This window comes from Mauremys mutica, chromosome 1 (genome assembly GCF_020497125.1).
Source record: "Mauremys mutica isolate MM-2020 ecotype Southern chromosome 1, ASM2049712v1, whole genome shotgun sequence".
NCBI lineage: Eukaryota > Metazoa > Chordata > Testudines > Geoemydidae > Mauremys > Mauremys mutica.
Genome location: NC_059072.1, coordinates 242,172,368 through 242,187,804, shown reverse-complemented (window position 1 = coordinate 242,187,804; position 15,437 = coordinate 242,172,368). Strand labels below are relative to the sequence as shown.

The following is a 15,437-nucleotide window of genomic DNA, read 5'->3' as shown; positions in this document are numbered from 1 at the left end:
ACCCTAGCTTCAAGTGCCCTACCCATAGGAAACCTAACCCTAGCTCCATATACCCTACCCATAGGAACTCTAACCCTAGGTCCAAGTGCCCTACCAATAGGAACCCAAACCTTAGCTCCAAGTGCCCTACCCAGAGCAACCCTAACCTTAGGGAGGGAAGCCCTACCCATAGGAACCCTAACACTAGGTCCATGTGCGCTACCCATAGGAACCCTAACCTTAAGGCAATAAGCCGTACCCATCGGAGCTCTACACGTAGGTCGTGAAGCCCTACCCATAGGAACCCTAACCTCAGGGCGGGAAGTCGTACCCATAGGCACCCTAACCCTAGCTCAAAGTGCCCTACCGATAGGAACCCTAACCCTAGAGCGGGAAGCCCTACCCATAGGAACCCTAAGCCTAGCTCCTTGTGCTCTGCACATAGCAACCCTAACCCTAGAGCTGGAAGCCCTAATCATAGGAACCCTAACCCTAGCTCCAAGTGCCCTACTCATAGGAACCCTAACCTTATGGCGGGAAGCCCTACCCATAGGAACCCTAACGCTAGGGCGGGAAGCCCTTCTCATAGGAACCCTAACCCTAGGGCGAGAAGCGCTACCCATAGGAACCCTAACACTAGCTCCAAGTTACCTACCCATGGGAACCCTAACCCTAGCTCCAAGTGCCCTAGCCATAACAACCCTAACCCTATGGTGGGAAGCCGTACCAATAGGAACCCTAACCCTAGCTCCAAGTATCCTACCTAAGGAACCCTAACCCTAGGGCAGGAAGCCCTACCCAAAGGAACCCCTTTCCTAGGGCAGGAAGCCCTACCCATAGGAACCTAACCCTAGCTCTAAGTGCCCTACACATAGCAACCCTAACCCTAGGGCGGGAAGCCGTACACATAGTAACCCTAATCTTAGCTCTAAGTGCCCTACTCATTGGAACCCTATCCTTAAGTCGGTAAGCCCTAGCCATAGGAGCCCTAAACATAGGGCGGGAACCCCTACCCATAGAACCCTAACACTAGCTCCAAGTGCCCTACCCACAGGAACCCTAACCCTAGCTCCAAGTGCCCTACCCATAGCAACCCTAACCCTAGGGCGCGAAGCCCTACCCATAGGAACCCTAACGCTAGGGCGGGAAGCCCTTCTCATAGGAACCCTAACCTTAGGGCGAGAAGCGCTACTCATAGGAACCCTAACACTAGCTCCAAGTTACCTTCCCATGGGAACCCTAACCCTAGCTCCAAGTGCCCTAGCCATAACAACCCTAACCCTATGGCGGGAAGCCCTACCAATAAGAACCCAAACCTTAGCTCCAAGTGCCCTACCCAGAGCAACCCTAACCTTAGGGAGGAAAGCCCTACCCATAGGAACCCTAACACTAGGTCCATGTGCGCTACCCATAGGAACCCTATCCTTAGGGCGGTAAGCCGTACCCATCGGAGCTCTACCCCTAGGTCGTGAAGCCCTACCCATAGGAACCCTAGCCCTAGCTCCAAGTGCCCTACCCATATCAACCCGAACCCTAGTGAGGGAAGCTCTACCCATAGGAACCCTAACCGCAGTGCGGGAAGCCCTACCCATAGCAACCCTAACCCTAGGGTGGGAAGTCCTACCCATAGAAACTGTAATCCTAGCTCCAAGTGCCCTACCCATAGCAACCCTAACCTTAGGGCGGGAAGCCGTACCCATAGCAACCCTAACGGTAGCTCCAAACACCCTTCCCTTAGGAACCCTAACCCTAGAACGGGGAGCCCTCCACATAGGAACCCTAACCCTAGCTCCAAGTGCCCTACACACAGGAACCCTAACCCTAGGGCTGGAAGCCCTACCCATAGGAACCTTAACCCTAGCTCCAAGTGCCCTCTCCATAGGAACCCTAACCCTAGGGCGGGAAGCACTCCCCATGGGAACCCACACCCTAGCTCGGGAAGCGCTCCCCAAAGGAACCCTAACCCTAGGGCTGGAAGCCCTACCCATAGCAACAATAACCCGAGTTCCAAGTGCCCTGCCCATAGGAACCCTAACCCTATGTTGGGACGCGCTACCCATAGGAACCCTAACCCTAACTCCAAGTGCCCTACCCATACAAACCCTCACCCTAGGGCGGGAAGCCCTACCCATAGGCACCCTAACGTTAGCTCTAAGTGCCCTACCCATAAGAACCCTAACCCTAGAGCGGGAAGCCCTACCCATAGGAACCCTAAGCCTAGCTCCAAGTGCCCTACTCATAGGAACCCTAACCCTAGGGCGGGAAGCCATACCCATAGGAACCCTAAGCGTAGGGTGGGAAGCCTTACCATCAGGAACCCTAACCCTAGCTCCAAGTGCCCTGCCCATAGCAAGCTTAACCCTAGCTTCAAGTGCCCTACCCATAGGAAACCTAACCCTAGCTCCATGTACCCTACCCATAGGAACTCTAACCCTAGGTCCAAGTGCCCTACCAATAGGAACCCAAACCTTAGCTCCAAGTGCCCTACCCAGAGCAACCCTAACCTTAGGGAGGGAAGCCCTACCCATAGGAACCCTAACACTAGCTCCATGTGCGCTACCCATAGGAACCCTATCCTTAGGGCAGTAAGCCGTACCCATCGGAGCTCTACCCCTAGGTCGTGAAGCCCTACCCATTTGAACCCTAGCCCTAGCTCCAAGTGCCCTACCCATATCAACCCTAACCCTAGGGAGGGAAGCCCTACCCATAGTCACCCTAATCCTAGCTCCATGGGCTATACCCATAAGAACACTATCCCTGGCTCCAAGTGCCCTACCCATAGGAACCCTAACCGTAGGGCGGGAAACCCTACCCATAGGAACCCTAACCCTAGGTCCAAGTGCCCTACCCATAGGAACCGTAACCCTTGCTCCACGTGCCCTACCCATAGTAACCCTAACCGTAGGTTAGGAAACTCTACCCATAGGAACCCTAACCGCAGTGCGGGAGGCCCTACCCATAGGAACGCTAACCCTAGCTCCAAGTGCCAAACACATAGGAACTCTAACCCTACGGCGGGAAGCCCTACCCATAGGAACCCTAACCCTAGGGTGGGAAGTCCTACCCATAGGAACTCTAATCCTAGCTCCAAGTGCCCTACCCATAGCAACCCTAACCTTAGGGCGGGAAGCCGTACCCATAGGAACCCTAACGCTAGCTCCAAGTGCCCTTCCCTTAGGAACCCTAACCCTAGGACGGGGAACCCTCCCCATAAGAACCCTAACCCTAGGTCCAAGTGCCCTACACACAGGAACCCTAATCCTAGGGTGGTAAGACCTGCCCATAGGAACCCTAACCCTAGGGTGGGAAGTGCTCCCCATAGGAACCATAACCCTAGGGTGGGAAGCCCTACCCATAGGAACCTTAACCCTAGCTCCAATTGCCCTACCCATAGGAACCCTGTCCCTAGGGCGGGAAGTCCTACCCATAGGAACCCTAACCGTAGGGCGGGAAGCCCTACCCATAGGAACCCTAACCCTAGCTCCAAGTGCCCTCTCCATAGGAACCCTAACCCTAGGGCGGGAAGCGCTCCCCATGGGAACCCTCACCCTAGCTCGGGAAGCGCTCCCCAAAGGATCCCTAACCTTAGGGCAGGAAGCCCTACCCATAGTAACCCTAATCCTAGCTCCAAGTGCCCTTTTCATAGGAACCCTAACCCTAGCTCCAAGTGCCCTACCCATAGGAACCCTAACCCTAGGGTGGGTAGCCCTATCCCTAGGAACGCTAATCCTATCTCCAAGTGAACTACCCATAGGAACCCTAACCCTAGCTCCAAGTGCCCTACCCATAAGAACCCTAACCCTAGAGCGGGAAGCCCTACCCATAGGAACCCTAACCCTAGCCCCAAGTGCCCTGCCCATAGCTACCCTAACACTAGAGCTGGAAGCCCTAATCATAGGAACCCCAACCCTAGCTCCAAGTGCCCTACTCATAGGAACCCTAACCTTATGGCGTGAAGCCCTACCCATAGGAACCCTAACGCTAGGGCGGGAAGCCCTTCTCATAGGAACCCTAACCTTAGGGCGAGAAGCGCTACTCATAGGAACCCTAACACTAGCTCCAAGTTACCTACCCATGGGAACCCTAACCCTAGCTCCAAGTGCCCTAGCCATAACAACCCTAACCCTATGGCGGGAAGCCCTACCAATAGGAACCCAAACCTTAGCTCCAAGTGCCCTACCCAGAGCAACCCTAACCTTAGGGAGGAAAGCCCTACCCATAGGAACCCTAACACTAGGTCCATGTGCGCTACCCATAGGAACCCAATCCTTAGGGCGGTAAGCCGTACCCATTGGAGCTCTACCCCTAGGTCGTGAAGCCCTACCCATAGGAACCCTAGCCCTAGCTCCAAGTGCCCTACCCATAGGAACCCTAGCCCTAGCTCCAAGTGCCCTACCCATATCAACCCGAACCCTAGTGCGGGAAGCTCTACCCATAGGAACCCTAACCCTAGGGTGGGAAGTCCTACCCATAGAAACTCTAATCCTAGCTCCAAGTGCCCTACCCATAGCAACCCTAACCCTAGGGCGCGAAGCCCTACCCATAGGAACCCCACCCTAGCTCCAAGTGCCCTACCGACAGGAACCGTAACCCTAAGGCAGGAAATCCTACCCATTGGATCCCTAATCCTAGCTCCAAGTGTCCTACCCTCAGGCAGAGGCGGCAGGATATATGGGCTCAAGGTCCTCGAGTACCAGGAATATTCTAGGCTGAGGGCTGTACTCCACCAATATTTAGAGCTGAGTTTCTACCCTGGCCCTTCCTGGAGCAGGCCGTCCCCCGCCTCGGAGCTTCCCTGCCTGAGAGAAAACAGTCGGTGCCTCTCTCCCTTGCTTGTGCTGCTTCTGCCTAAGGCTATAGAGATCAGCCACTGCCAACCCCCTGGAGCACCGGGGGAGGGGAAGAGGGAGAGAGGAAGTGGTGGGGGAGGCACATACGTGCTTGGGAGCTCTCTCCCCCGGCACCCACATGGAGGAGACACCAAGGGGACTTCCGGCCAGGAGATGGACATCTGAGGTGGACCTCACTCACCTGAACAGCTGCTGGGGCTTCGGTGAGGTTGACCCTGTGATCCACCCCCTCCCCCCGCAGCCCCCACTCCTGCCCAATGCTGGGCAAGTGGCAGCCCCATCCCCAGTGAGACAAGGGTGAGGGGCAGCAGGCTGCAACAGGGGAGGAAGGAAACCACATTGCTGGCAGTTCCCCCCGCTCCCCAGCACCCACCCACCACAGGGGAGATGGAGGAGGGTAGCTTCCTAGACCTGAGCAGCTGGGGCTTGGGTGAATTTTGTGACATCCTACCCCCCACCCCAGCCACCACCCTGCAGTCCCGACTCCTGCCCCTTGCCCAGCATGGGGCAGTCCCATCCCCCATCCCCAATGAGGCTATGGTGAGGGGCAGCAGCAGGTGATGGCAAACCCGGCCCCCCCCCCGTACCCACCATTGGAGAGGCGAGTGGGCTTTCTGGACCTGAGAGAGTCCCTAGGAGTATGTGCAGTGACCGTGGTGCAGAGTGAGTGTACTGTGGGGTGCCGGGGGAGGTGTGGGGGAGGAGTCCCTCCCCTGGAGCTTGCTGCTGCCAGTAAGAGGGGGAGTCCTCTCTGGCCCTAGCCATGGTGCAGCCTGTCTGCATCCCAAGTTCCTTATCCCCAGCCCTGCCCCACCCCAGAGCCTGCACTCCCAGCACCCCAACCCTGAACACCCTCCTGCACTGTGAACCCCTCATCCCCAGCCCCACCCCAGAGCCCTCACTTGAGGGGAAAAACATTCAACTTAAATTTGGTGGAGAGTTTGGAGTATCATTGTGTTTAGCACAATACTTGATTATTTTACACCCTTTAAAGTATATGGGTGTTACAAAGTGGGAATGTTCTTAAGGTTTTCTCTGAATACTGTGTGGGTGCCTCAGTTTCCCCTATGCATTTCTCAAGGATCTAGATGGTGGGATAAGGGTGTGTTATTGTTGTAGAGCCCTAGAGTGCCAGTGTGATGCTGTCTGCACAGAGAATGGCCGAAACCCTGTCTCCGGGCAACTGATGGCCTGGGCAAGGTACCAACTGAAGGTGTTGGAGAACAAAGAGATCAGGTGGCCTCCTAATGCCTGGAAAAGAGACAAAGGCCAGAGGAGAGAGTGTCAGTGCCTGTGCGGACTTCTGGGAAGCACATGGTGTGGAAGGGGATGCTGGGATGCTTTGAAACTACTCCATACAAAGCCAGTCAGGACTCTGGGGGAGCCTCCTCTCTCTGAGCATACTGTCTCCAGGGCAAGAAGCTTACACCTTCCTGGGTCTGACCTCAGAGCATTCAGCATGCCCTTCCACACTGTGCGCTTTCCGCAGCTAGTGTGCCCAGGCAGGTCCTGGGGCAAGCAGAGGTCCCTGCACCCCAACTCTGCAGTCAGACGTGACTCTCAGCCAGCCGGTAAAACAGAAGGTTTATTAGACAACAGGATCACAGTCTAAAACAGAGCTTGTAGGTACAGAAAACAGGACCCCTCAGTCAGGTTCATCTTGGAGGGTGGGGAGCCTAGACCCAAGTTCTGGGCCTCTCCCCATTTCCCCAGCCAGCTCTAAATTGACACTCCCTCCTCTAGCCTTTGTGTCTCTTCTGGACAAGGAGGCCACCTGATCTCTTTGTCCCCAACACCTTCAGTTGGCACCTTGCAGGGGAAACTGAGGCACCAACACAGTATTCAGAGAAAACATTAAGAACATTCCCACTCTGTCACAACAGGTGCAACAAAATATAATACCGTATATTGAAGCAGGCAAGTGCTGCTTCTGACTTTCCACTTTTAATTGACCCTTGTGATCTTGTGGTGCCGACGCGTTGTAGCTTCATTTTATATCGGCTTACAGGGCGGGAACGGGGGCTGGGGGGCACCACCATTTTGGGCACCACCAAAAATTATACAAACCTGCCGCCTATGCCTCACATACATTATTCAGGACACAACAGGCAGCTATAATCATTGGGATATTTTTCTCACTAAGTTCCCAATTTTGTGAGTAAAAACTTGCAGCATCTCTTCAGTCTACCAAAAGCACATTCAGTTGTTATTCTGCACCTGCTGAACCAGTACCTGACTCTTTCCCTGGTGCTGTCGAGGTGGCTGGTGTAGAGTTTGGTGAGCCAGGAGAGTAAGGGATAGGCTGGGTCCCCCTGAATCACTATTGGCTGGTTCCCAGGCCAGAAACTAAGGAGTGGGCCACCACCCTGCCTCCTACCTCCAGGAGCTGAAGCCAGTCCCCAAGCTCCATCGCCCAGGGCTGAAGCCTGAACCCCACCACCCGTAACTTGCTTCAATTGCCCTGCTTGCTACCCCCTACCACCAGCCCTGGCAATAATGGTGCACAAAACAATATTTTCGACACTTGTTGTGTTGCAGATTTTAAAGGAAATAAGTGACTTCTCATTTTTTCTCGAATCTAATACTTTTATTGGAATTTTCAAGAACTCACAGATATCTCTTAAAATCACAGACATAGTGACCTCTGTGACAGAATGGTAGCCTTAGTCATAGCCCATGGAAAGAACGCAAAGCACAAACAGTAGCCACTAGGCCAACTGGCTTGCTAGGGATATCACAATGTAAGACAAGGAGTCTTAAAATTCTCGATCAGGAGTGAGAGAGGTATGGGTCTCCAGTCAGGAGAGATGACGGCTGGAGATCCTGGATCCTAGAGTGGATACTCTTGTTGCACTGTGGAGGGGAAATAGAGGTGCAGTTTTTACCACAGCTTCACTACCAGTAGTTTTTACAAAATTAAACCTTGAAAATCTTCATCCTATCCTGAACTTCTTGATTCTTTGAAGGAAATTCTAGCTCTAAAGTTCATGAATGGATTGGGAGGTGAGTTATTGGGAATCTCCTTCTTCAATCTCATTTCTAATGTTTGTCCCTTCAGAGCCAGTATAAGAAAAACATCTTTAATATATTTTAAAAATCCTTTCTATCATCAAAACTGATCACTTCCTCCTGATATATGGCTGTCATTCTGTTTTGTGAGGGTAAATCTGCAGCTTTATGTTAAGTGATCTAGAGTGCTCCTTTGGGGCAGTTTTGACATTCACGAATTATGACCTCTATTCATTTTGTGTATTTCTTGTAGGAAATGTTCAAACATCTATTCCATAAAGTTGATTGTGTAAACCCATCCATGCCATGTGAAGGTTCTGCTTCCTAATCCTACTTTTCTAAGTCTCTCAGCTGGACTTTAATTCTCAGTATGACATATTCAACATATGAAATTTATTAGTGTAACTCCAGTGCCCCATCTCCCAGACCACTGATCCTCCTTTTTGCTTCTGAAACACTCTTCTCTTTGACATTGTCAGTTAATCTAGACTCAGAGGGTCTGGGGGAATATTCTAACTGGTTTTGAAATTGGTTCAACTAAACTGCTTTTAAAACCACAACCATAGTGTAGACAGAGGTTTAAGGTGGTTTGAGGAGGCCTAACCCATTTTTTCTGAACCAGTTTGAAGATTGATGCTAACAAAATTTGCTCAATTTAAACACATCATGCATTCTGAAGAGAAGGCTTTTTAACTTTTATGTATTGCTCTTTTGATTAAATTACAATTCTATGCTTCTGATTTAAAAAAAATAGAAGCAATGTCATCTGAAAACTGCGGTTTTATTTGCTCATTGGCTATTTACAATACATGCAGACATAGGGCTTGACGCTGTTCTCACAATGGATAAATCAGAAGTAATCATGGATGTCAATGGGGTTATACCACTCTAAAACTGGAGTGATATCTGAATCAGGCACCTATAGTCCAGTCCTGATTCCATTTAAGTCAATGGTCTTGGCTCTCTAACCCTGTTGTAAATAATGCTAATGAAGTCAATGAAGTTACACTGGTGGGAATGAAAGAAGAATCAGGCTCAGTATTTATTGACATTAATCCATTTGTCTTAACTATTGTTTGCATCATTTTTTCCCCTGAAGGTGATAAGAGACTCAGGGCTGATTCTAATCTCATTTACACAAGTTTTCCACTGATGCAACTCCACTAACTTCTATTAAGTTAAACCTGATTTACACCCATGTAACTGAGAGCAGATTCAGATCCCATGCTGGTTTGGCACTTGACCTCTCATGAGCCAAGACTATGCATAATCTATACGAGTGGTTCTCAACCAGGTCTGAGGCTCCCTGGGAGGGCCGCCAAACAGGGCCAGCATTAGACTTGCTGGGGCCCAGGGCAAAAAGCTGAAGCCCCACAGCCTGGGGCTAAAACCCAGGGCTCCAAGCCCTGCCACCTGCAGCTGAAGTTGAAGCCTGGGTAACTTAACTTCTCAGGGGCTCATGTGGTGTGGGGACCCAGGCAATTGCCCTGCTTGCTACCCCCTAACACTGGCCCTTGCTTTTATATGCAGAAAAACAGTTGTTGTGGCACAGGTGGGCTGTGGAGTTTTTATAGCATGTTGGGGAGGCTCAGAAATAAAAAGGTTGAGAACCCCTGATCTATATCATAAGATTCCAGGAATGTCACTCTGAAGCCTACAGTGTCTGTTGAGTCAGTGTGAAGTGATGGAAGCAACTACAAGCATGGCTGAAAGCTCTTTCTGTTCAGATTATCACCTGATTGAATCATCACTGAGTTTCGAGTCTGTTACCGTCCAATTGTTAAATTCTCAGCCATTTTAACTTTATCAATTACTCCCATGTGGTGTGCAGCTACAGTCAGTAAGGCATGTATCTATGCCATGCCAAGAGTCCCAGAGTACTGTCATAGCAGAGGTAACTGAGCCAATCACTCCGCCCTTGCTCTACAACTGTTTGCATGCAACAGTTTCATAGGTTGTATGAGGAGACTGCACAGATGATTAATTACTTGGCCCAGCTGCCACATGTACAAATCAACACAGAAGCTGGGACAGAACGATGGAATAGATCACTTCATAAATTGCCCTGTTCTATTCCTTCCTTCTGAAGCATCGGTACCTGCCACTGTCAGAAGACAGGATACTGGGTAAATGGACCATTGGTCTGACCTAGTATGGCCATTCTTACGTTCAACACACCACTCCTAAACATAAATCAACACAACCCCCAGACAACAACACAACCAGCATATACAATAATCCCAAACACACATAACCCCTCATCACAGCACACAACTCTCCCAGCACAACTCACACACAACCAGCACACAATAACTAAACATGCATAATCCCTCTCCATAGTATACACCCCTCATTCACCACCTACACAAATCAGCACACATCTCCCAGCACAACACCCTCTAGACACAAATCAACACAGTGAGCATGCACAATAGTGCCAAACACAAATAACCCCTCATGGCAACACACATCCCTCATTTGCGATCCGTACAAATCCAAACAAGTCTCCCAGCACAACACATCCCACCCACAAATCAACACAACCATCGCACCCACCAGAACCCCAAACATCACTCCGAAGCCTAGAATGTCTGTTGAGTCAGTGTGAAGTGATGGAAACAGCTACAAGCACAGTTCTTAGCCATTTTCAGCTTTTTTCCATACCTGATTTTATGAATTACACTTGTACGACAGCAGGGGCCTTGAGCTACTAGTTTCCCATAATATTTTAGGAACAGCGTGTATCCACGTGTGCAATTCAAGCATCTGCAAAAATGCTATTTCAGCACAATCCCTTGTCTCCAAAACTCCCTTAGGTGTCATAACGCATTTATAGCAGAGAATTATGCTTTTCAAGTTTGTTTAAACATAACATTTTTAACCTAAACCACAGTGGCAAAAATCACAATATGATGTTATACTTGACTGTCACATCATGTTTTCATGGTTTAATAGTAAAATAATAACCTAGCTTATGTACAAAATGGCCAAGTTAGAAAAAGAGGAGTTCCAATATATGAGTATCATAGTTAATAAAACAACCATGTTACTTGTTCCCCTTGTCAGCCTGCTAGAGTCCAAGTTTGTCGACCTTCAGGGCAAGGAGCAGAGCCTGTTTACCCAGGCCTTTGCCTGATAAGGGTTATAGCAGGAGGCACATTTCAGCTAAGACTGCGTTGTACACTGGCAAAATTGAGACCCATAATTCTGCAACTTCGAAAGCAATAGTGGAACCCCAGTTCAGCAAGTTACTTCAGCACACACATAACTAAGATCTTGTCTACCCTACAGAGTAAAGTTGACACAAGGAAGTTTACATTGACCTAACTCTGTAAGCATCTACATTAAAATTTTGCTTCCGCCAAAGAAACTTGTCCACTACACCAACTTAATAACCCTACCTCCACAAGAGGCGCAGAGTCAATGTTGAGGTAGTTAGGTCAATGCTGTGTCAGTGTAGCCATTGCCTCGCTAACATCAACTGTTACTGGCTTTCAGAAGCCATCCCATAATGCCCCATATTGGCAATTCAATCAGTGCAAGCACTCCTGGTGAGAATGGGTCACACACTGCCAACACAAGGAGCAAAGTGTAGACACACACAGATTATGTCATTATTGCAGCAGCTGTATGCCAACATAAGTTAGGTTGACTTAATTTTGTAGTGTAGACATGCCTTAAGAATGTGAGTTCCATAATGCTGAGAGATACTGATGACTGCTTGGATCACAAACCTCTTTGATATTGGGTGTCAACGCATCCTTCACTTACGATAGTTGTAAGAGGTATTCAAGGGGTTACATCTAATACAAGGCCTAATAGAGTCTGCCCAAAAACCAGCACCATGTGAGCATGGTGTTCCACTGGGTATTATCACCAGGGTGGAGGGATGGTAAGACAGAACACACAGAAACAGAACAGAAAAGACCAGAGAGAGAGGCAGAGGCAAAAATCAAGAAACCCAAGCAGCTGCCTTCAAGCACAGTGTGACCCTGGAAAAAGCTAGAGAACGTGCTTTTGGGCCTGATGTTGGCTAATGAGGCTGTAAGATAAGAAACTGCTCCTCTTGTTCTTGGAGAAGCAGGACTTTGTACAGTCATTGTAATTAAACAAGATTGCATCAACAAAAATACCAGTCTCCATCCATTTCTGCTTCCAACTGGAACATCCCCAGGGCTCTGAAATTTGACTAGCTGCTTGGGTCAAAAAGGGGCACCAGTTCTCAGGTGACTTAAAGCAAATGATTAAGTGCCTTGCTGAAATGGGGCCTTAATGCAGAGCAGCCCCTGGCATTTTGCCACCATGTTTCCTGTCATAAACAGATAGTTAAGGGTTAAGGTCTCTTTTACCTGTAAAGGGTTAACATGTAGTACCTGGTGACCACCTGACCAGAGGACCAATCAGAGATAAGATTTTTTCAAATCTCTGTGGAGGGAAGCCTTTGTCTGTGTGAGAACTGTTTTTGGATCTAACAGAGTACAGTCATGTCTCCAAGTTCTCCTGGAGTAGTTTCTACTAATTAATAGTGAGTATTAATTAGAAAGGCGAATTAGTCTTATGATTTGATTTCTATATTGGCAATTGTGTGTTTGCTAAAGGAAATGCTTTATTCCTGTTTGCTGATATTGCTTTTACTGAGAAAAGGGGGAGAGGGGATTCTCTCCAGAGATTGATAAGGTTATACCCTATGAGTGTCCAGCTTGGGCTCATAGAGATTCTGTACTTTCTTTTTGTTCTCTTAATAAATTCTTTTCTTTTCTTTGGACTTGGTTAATTCCTTCCCTTGGGGAAATTCAGGGGAAGGGGAGGGGGAAGTGGGCTGCTTCCCTGTGTGTGTGAGATTCAAGGAGTTGAATCAGGGGGGAGGGGGAAGGTTCCTCCTCTGTGAATTGATCTGTGTTCCCAAGGGGGGAAACAGGGGTGTCCCGGCCCACGGAATTGACCGGGTGGTGGCAGCCGAAGGGGAGACCTACCCTAGGATTTTGGGGTGGGGGGAAGACATGCGGGTCCTCACTTTGAAACCGCCCAGTTTCAAGTGAGGGTAGACTCTGACATTTCCTAATCCTATCTTTGGAGTTGGATCTCAAGGAGTTAAGGAGTCTGACACCATTAATTTATTAAGCTATTGTGGCAAATTGCCTGTACTGTTATGCTGGGTCTCATGCTTTCTCTTCTTTGGGGAAGGTTCAGGATGCCATTGCTTGCCTCTGAACCAGTATTTTAGTTATCCCACTAGTGTCCTTGAGGAGTGGAGAGGGAGGGACCTGGGCCCGCCCTCTTCTCCAGGTCCCAACCCAGGGGCCCTGAGGTTAGTGGTGAACCACTTGAACTGGTGGTTCTTTCCCCTGGGCTACTTCCCTCTCCTGCCCTTCAGCTTGTGGAGGGGCTTCTTGCCTTCCTTCTACACAAGCCAGGTGCCCCTTACCTAGGGTTTTTTGTACTTCTCAGCCCACCGCAGCACTTCTCCAAACTTTCCTTTTGTCTCTCTTCAAAACTGTTCTCTGCTTCAACTCCTTCAAACCACTCTCTGCTCCAACCAAACCTTCCTGCTCCAACCACCACACTGTCTGACTGAAGCAGGGGGTTAATATCATGTGACTGACTGCTGGTGCTCTAATTGGCTTCAGGTGCTCTAATTGGCTTCAGGTGCTCTAGTTAATCTATAGCAAACCTTCCTCCCCTTGCAGGGAATAAGGCTCCCTGCTAACCCTCTCCTGCTGCCCTCTGGCCATACTGTATCACACTATTAAATAATATATTTTATTTGATTAGCAAATGGTTTCCTTCTCTTTTGTGTTTCTTTCTAGGAGCCAGAGATGGAAGTGATCTAGCCCTGGTTCAGAAAGATGACCTCCCGCCAGGCCTCTCTATGCAGCCCAGAGAATTCCCCCACCCACATACTGCAGTGGAGTCCCCCCCAGGGATGTAAGGCTCTTTGGGGTAAGATTGATGAGTAGATGCTAGACTGCCATGTGGTAAGGAGAATTGGATTAATTTAAGAATAACAGTAAAGATCCGGGGAGCTTTGCTGCACATCCAATAATTAATGTCTCAATCTCTTTTCTCTTTTGCAGATCTCAGAAACATGGGCGCTGGTGTTGAGGCAGTGCTCAGACAGCCATGACTGGCCCCCATATGAACTAAATAAATTGGCGGAGGAGATTGTATACATGTGTGTTTGTGTCCTTGGTGTTTTACTGGGCCAAAAAAATTTCAAAAGTTTTAACTGCTATAGTCATTTTGAGTAAGAATTTATTTTATATTTGAGTTTTGCATTCTCCGCTGCTCTGAGGAGTCAAGTGAGTGGCCCTAGAAGAGGAACCAGTACAGTCAAGACCAGCTAAGTACCATCTCGGCTGTATAATCTGGCCTGCCCTGAATGAAGGAAAGGGCCAGGCAGAGCCAAGATTAGCAAAAAGTAAACTAGTATCACTTCAGTGGCTCACAGGCCTTCATACAGCCAGCAGGTAAGGGGCTTAACAGGTGATGGAGCTAGTGCTTTGAGCTGTCAAAGCTGTGGATGGGCAGGAATGTCATGGGATTGCATTTATGGGACTAATTGCACTATTGCAATAGCTGCTACACCCAGTGCTTGTTATCGCCTCTGGCACTACAACAGAGCAGATGACACAGTACTTACCCTTGCTTAGCTTGAAATCAGTGGAAGTTAGGAGCCTAAATACCGTACCTTTGCGGATCTGAGCCTTAGTTACTTTGGATGTAGTAGTAACTCAGTTCTATTGTTTAGATTTTGAATGTCCAGTTTCAGCACTGTATTAGTGGTGTGTACTCCAGCCTTCCTTAAGTAAAATTTTGAATGCTAAGGTGTGTTTCTGATATTTGCTATTGTGATTAGGTCAGGGTTGGCAGGTATAATAGGCATGGGGAGGCTAAGCCAAGCTCTGCCTCTGCCCATGATCCGCTCTCTCCCCCAGGCCGGTGCCCAAACCGTCAGGAACTCAGCTTCACTACCAGCCAGAGACCAGTGGGCCGGTGCTGACACCGGCCAGCAACCCAGTGCTGGAGGCCGATGCTGAGGCCAGCCGGCAACCTGGTGCTGAGGTCGGCCAGCAGCCCGGCACTGACTCATAGACTTAAAGGCCAGAAGGGACCATCATGATCATCTAGTGTGACCTCCTGCACATTGCAGGCCGCAGAACTTCGCCCACTCACCCCTGTAATAGTCTCAGAACCTTTGGCTGAGTCACTGAACTCCTCAAATCATGATTAAAAGAATTCCTGTTAGAGACACTCCACCATTTGCTCTAGTTCAAACTATCAAGTGATATGTGCCCCACGCTGCAAAGGAAGGCAAAAAATTCCACAAACCTCAGAGTCTCTGCCAATCTGACCTAAGTGGAAAATTATTCCCAACCCCAAATGTGGCAATCAGTTAAACCCTGAGCAAAAAAAGTATTACTAGTCCCTAAGTGCATGACCTTGCATTCCGTACTATTAAATTTCATCCCATTTCTATTACTTCAATTTTCAAGGTCATCCAAATCTTCTTGTGTGATATTCCGGTCCTTCTCCCAAACTCCCAACTTCATATCATCCACTAATTTTATTAACACGCTCCCACTTTTTGTGCCGAGATCA

At 49.1% G+C, this 15,437-nt stretch overlaps 1 long non-coding RNA gene across 1 annotated transcript; it reads left to right on the top strand.

The window, feature by feature from the left end:
• The first annotated feature begins 4,894 nt into the window (after positions 1 to 4,894).
• LOC123376358 lies at positions 4,895 to 14,042 on the top strand. Its single transcript, XR_006581761.1, has 3 exons — positions 4,895 to 5,032; positions 13,646 to 13,778; positions 13,913 to 14,042. It is a non-coding gene; the product is annotated as an uncharacterized LOC123376358 (long non-coding RNA).
• Positions 14,043 to 15,437: the final 1,395 nt, after the last annotated feature.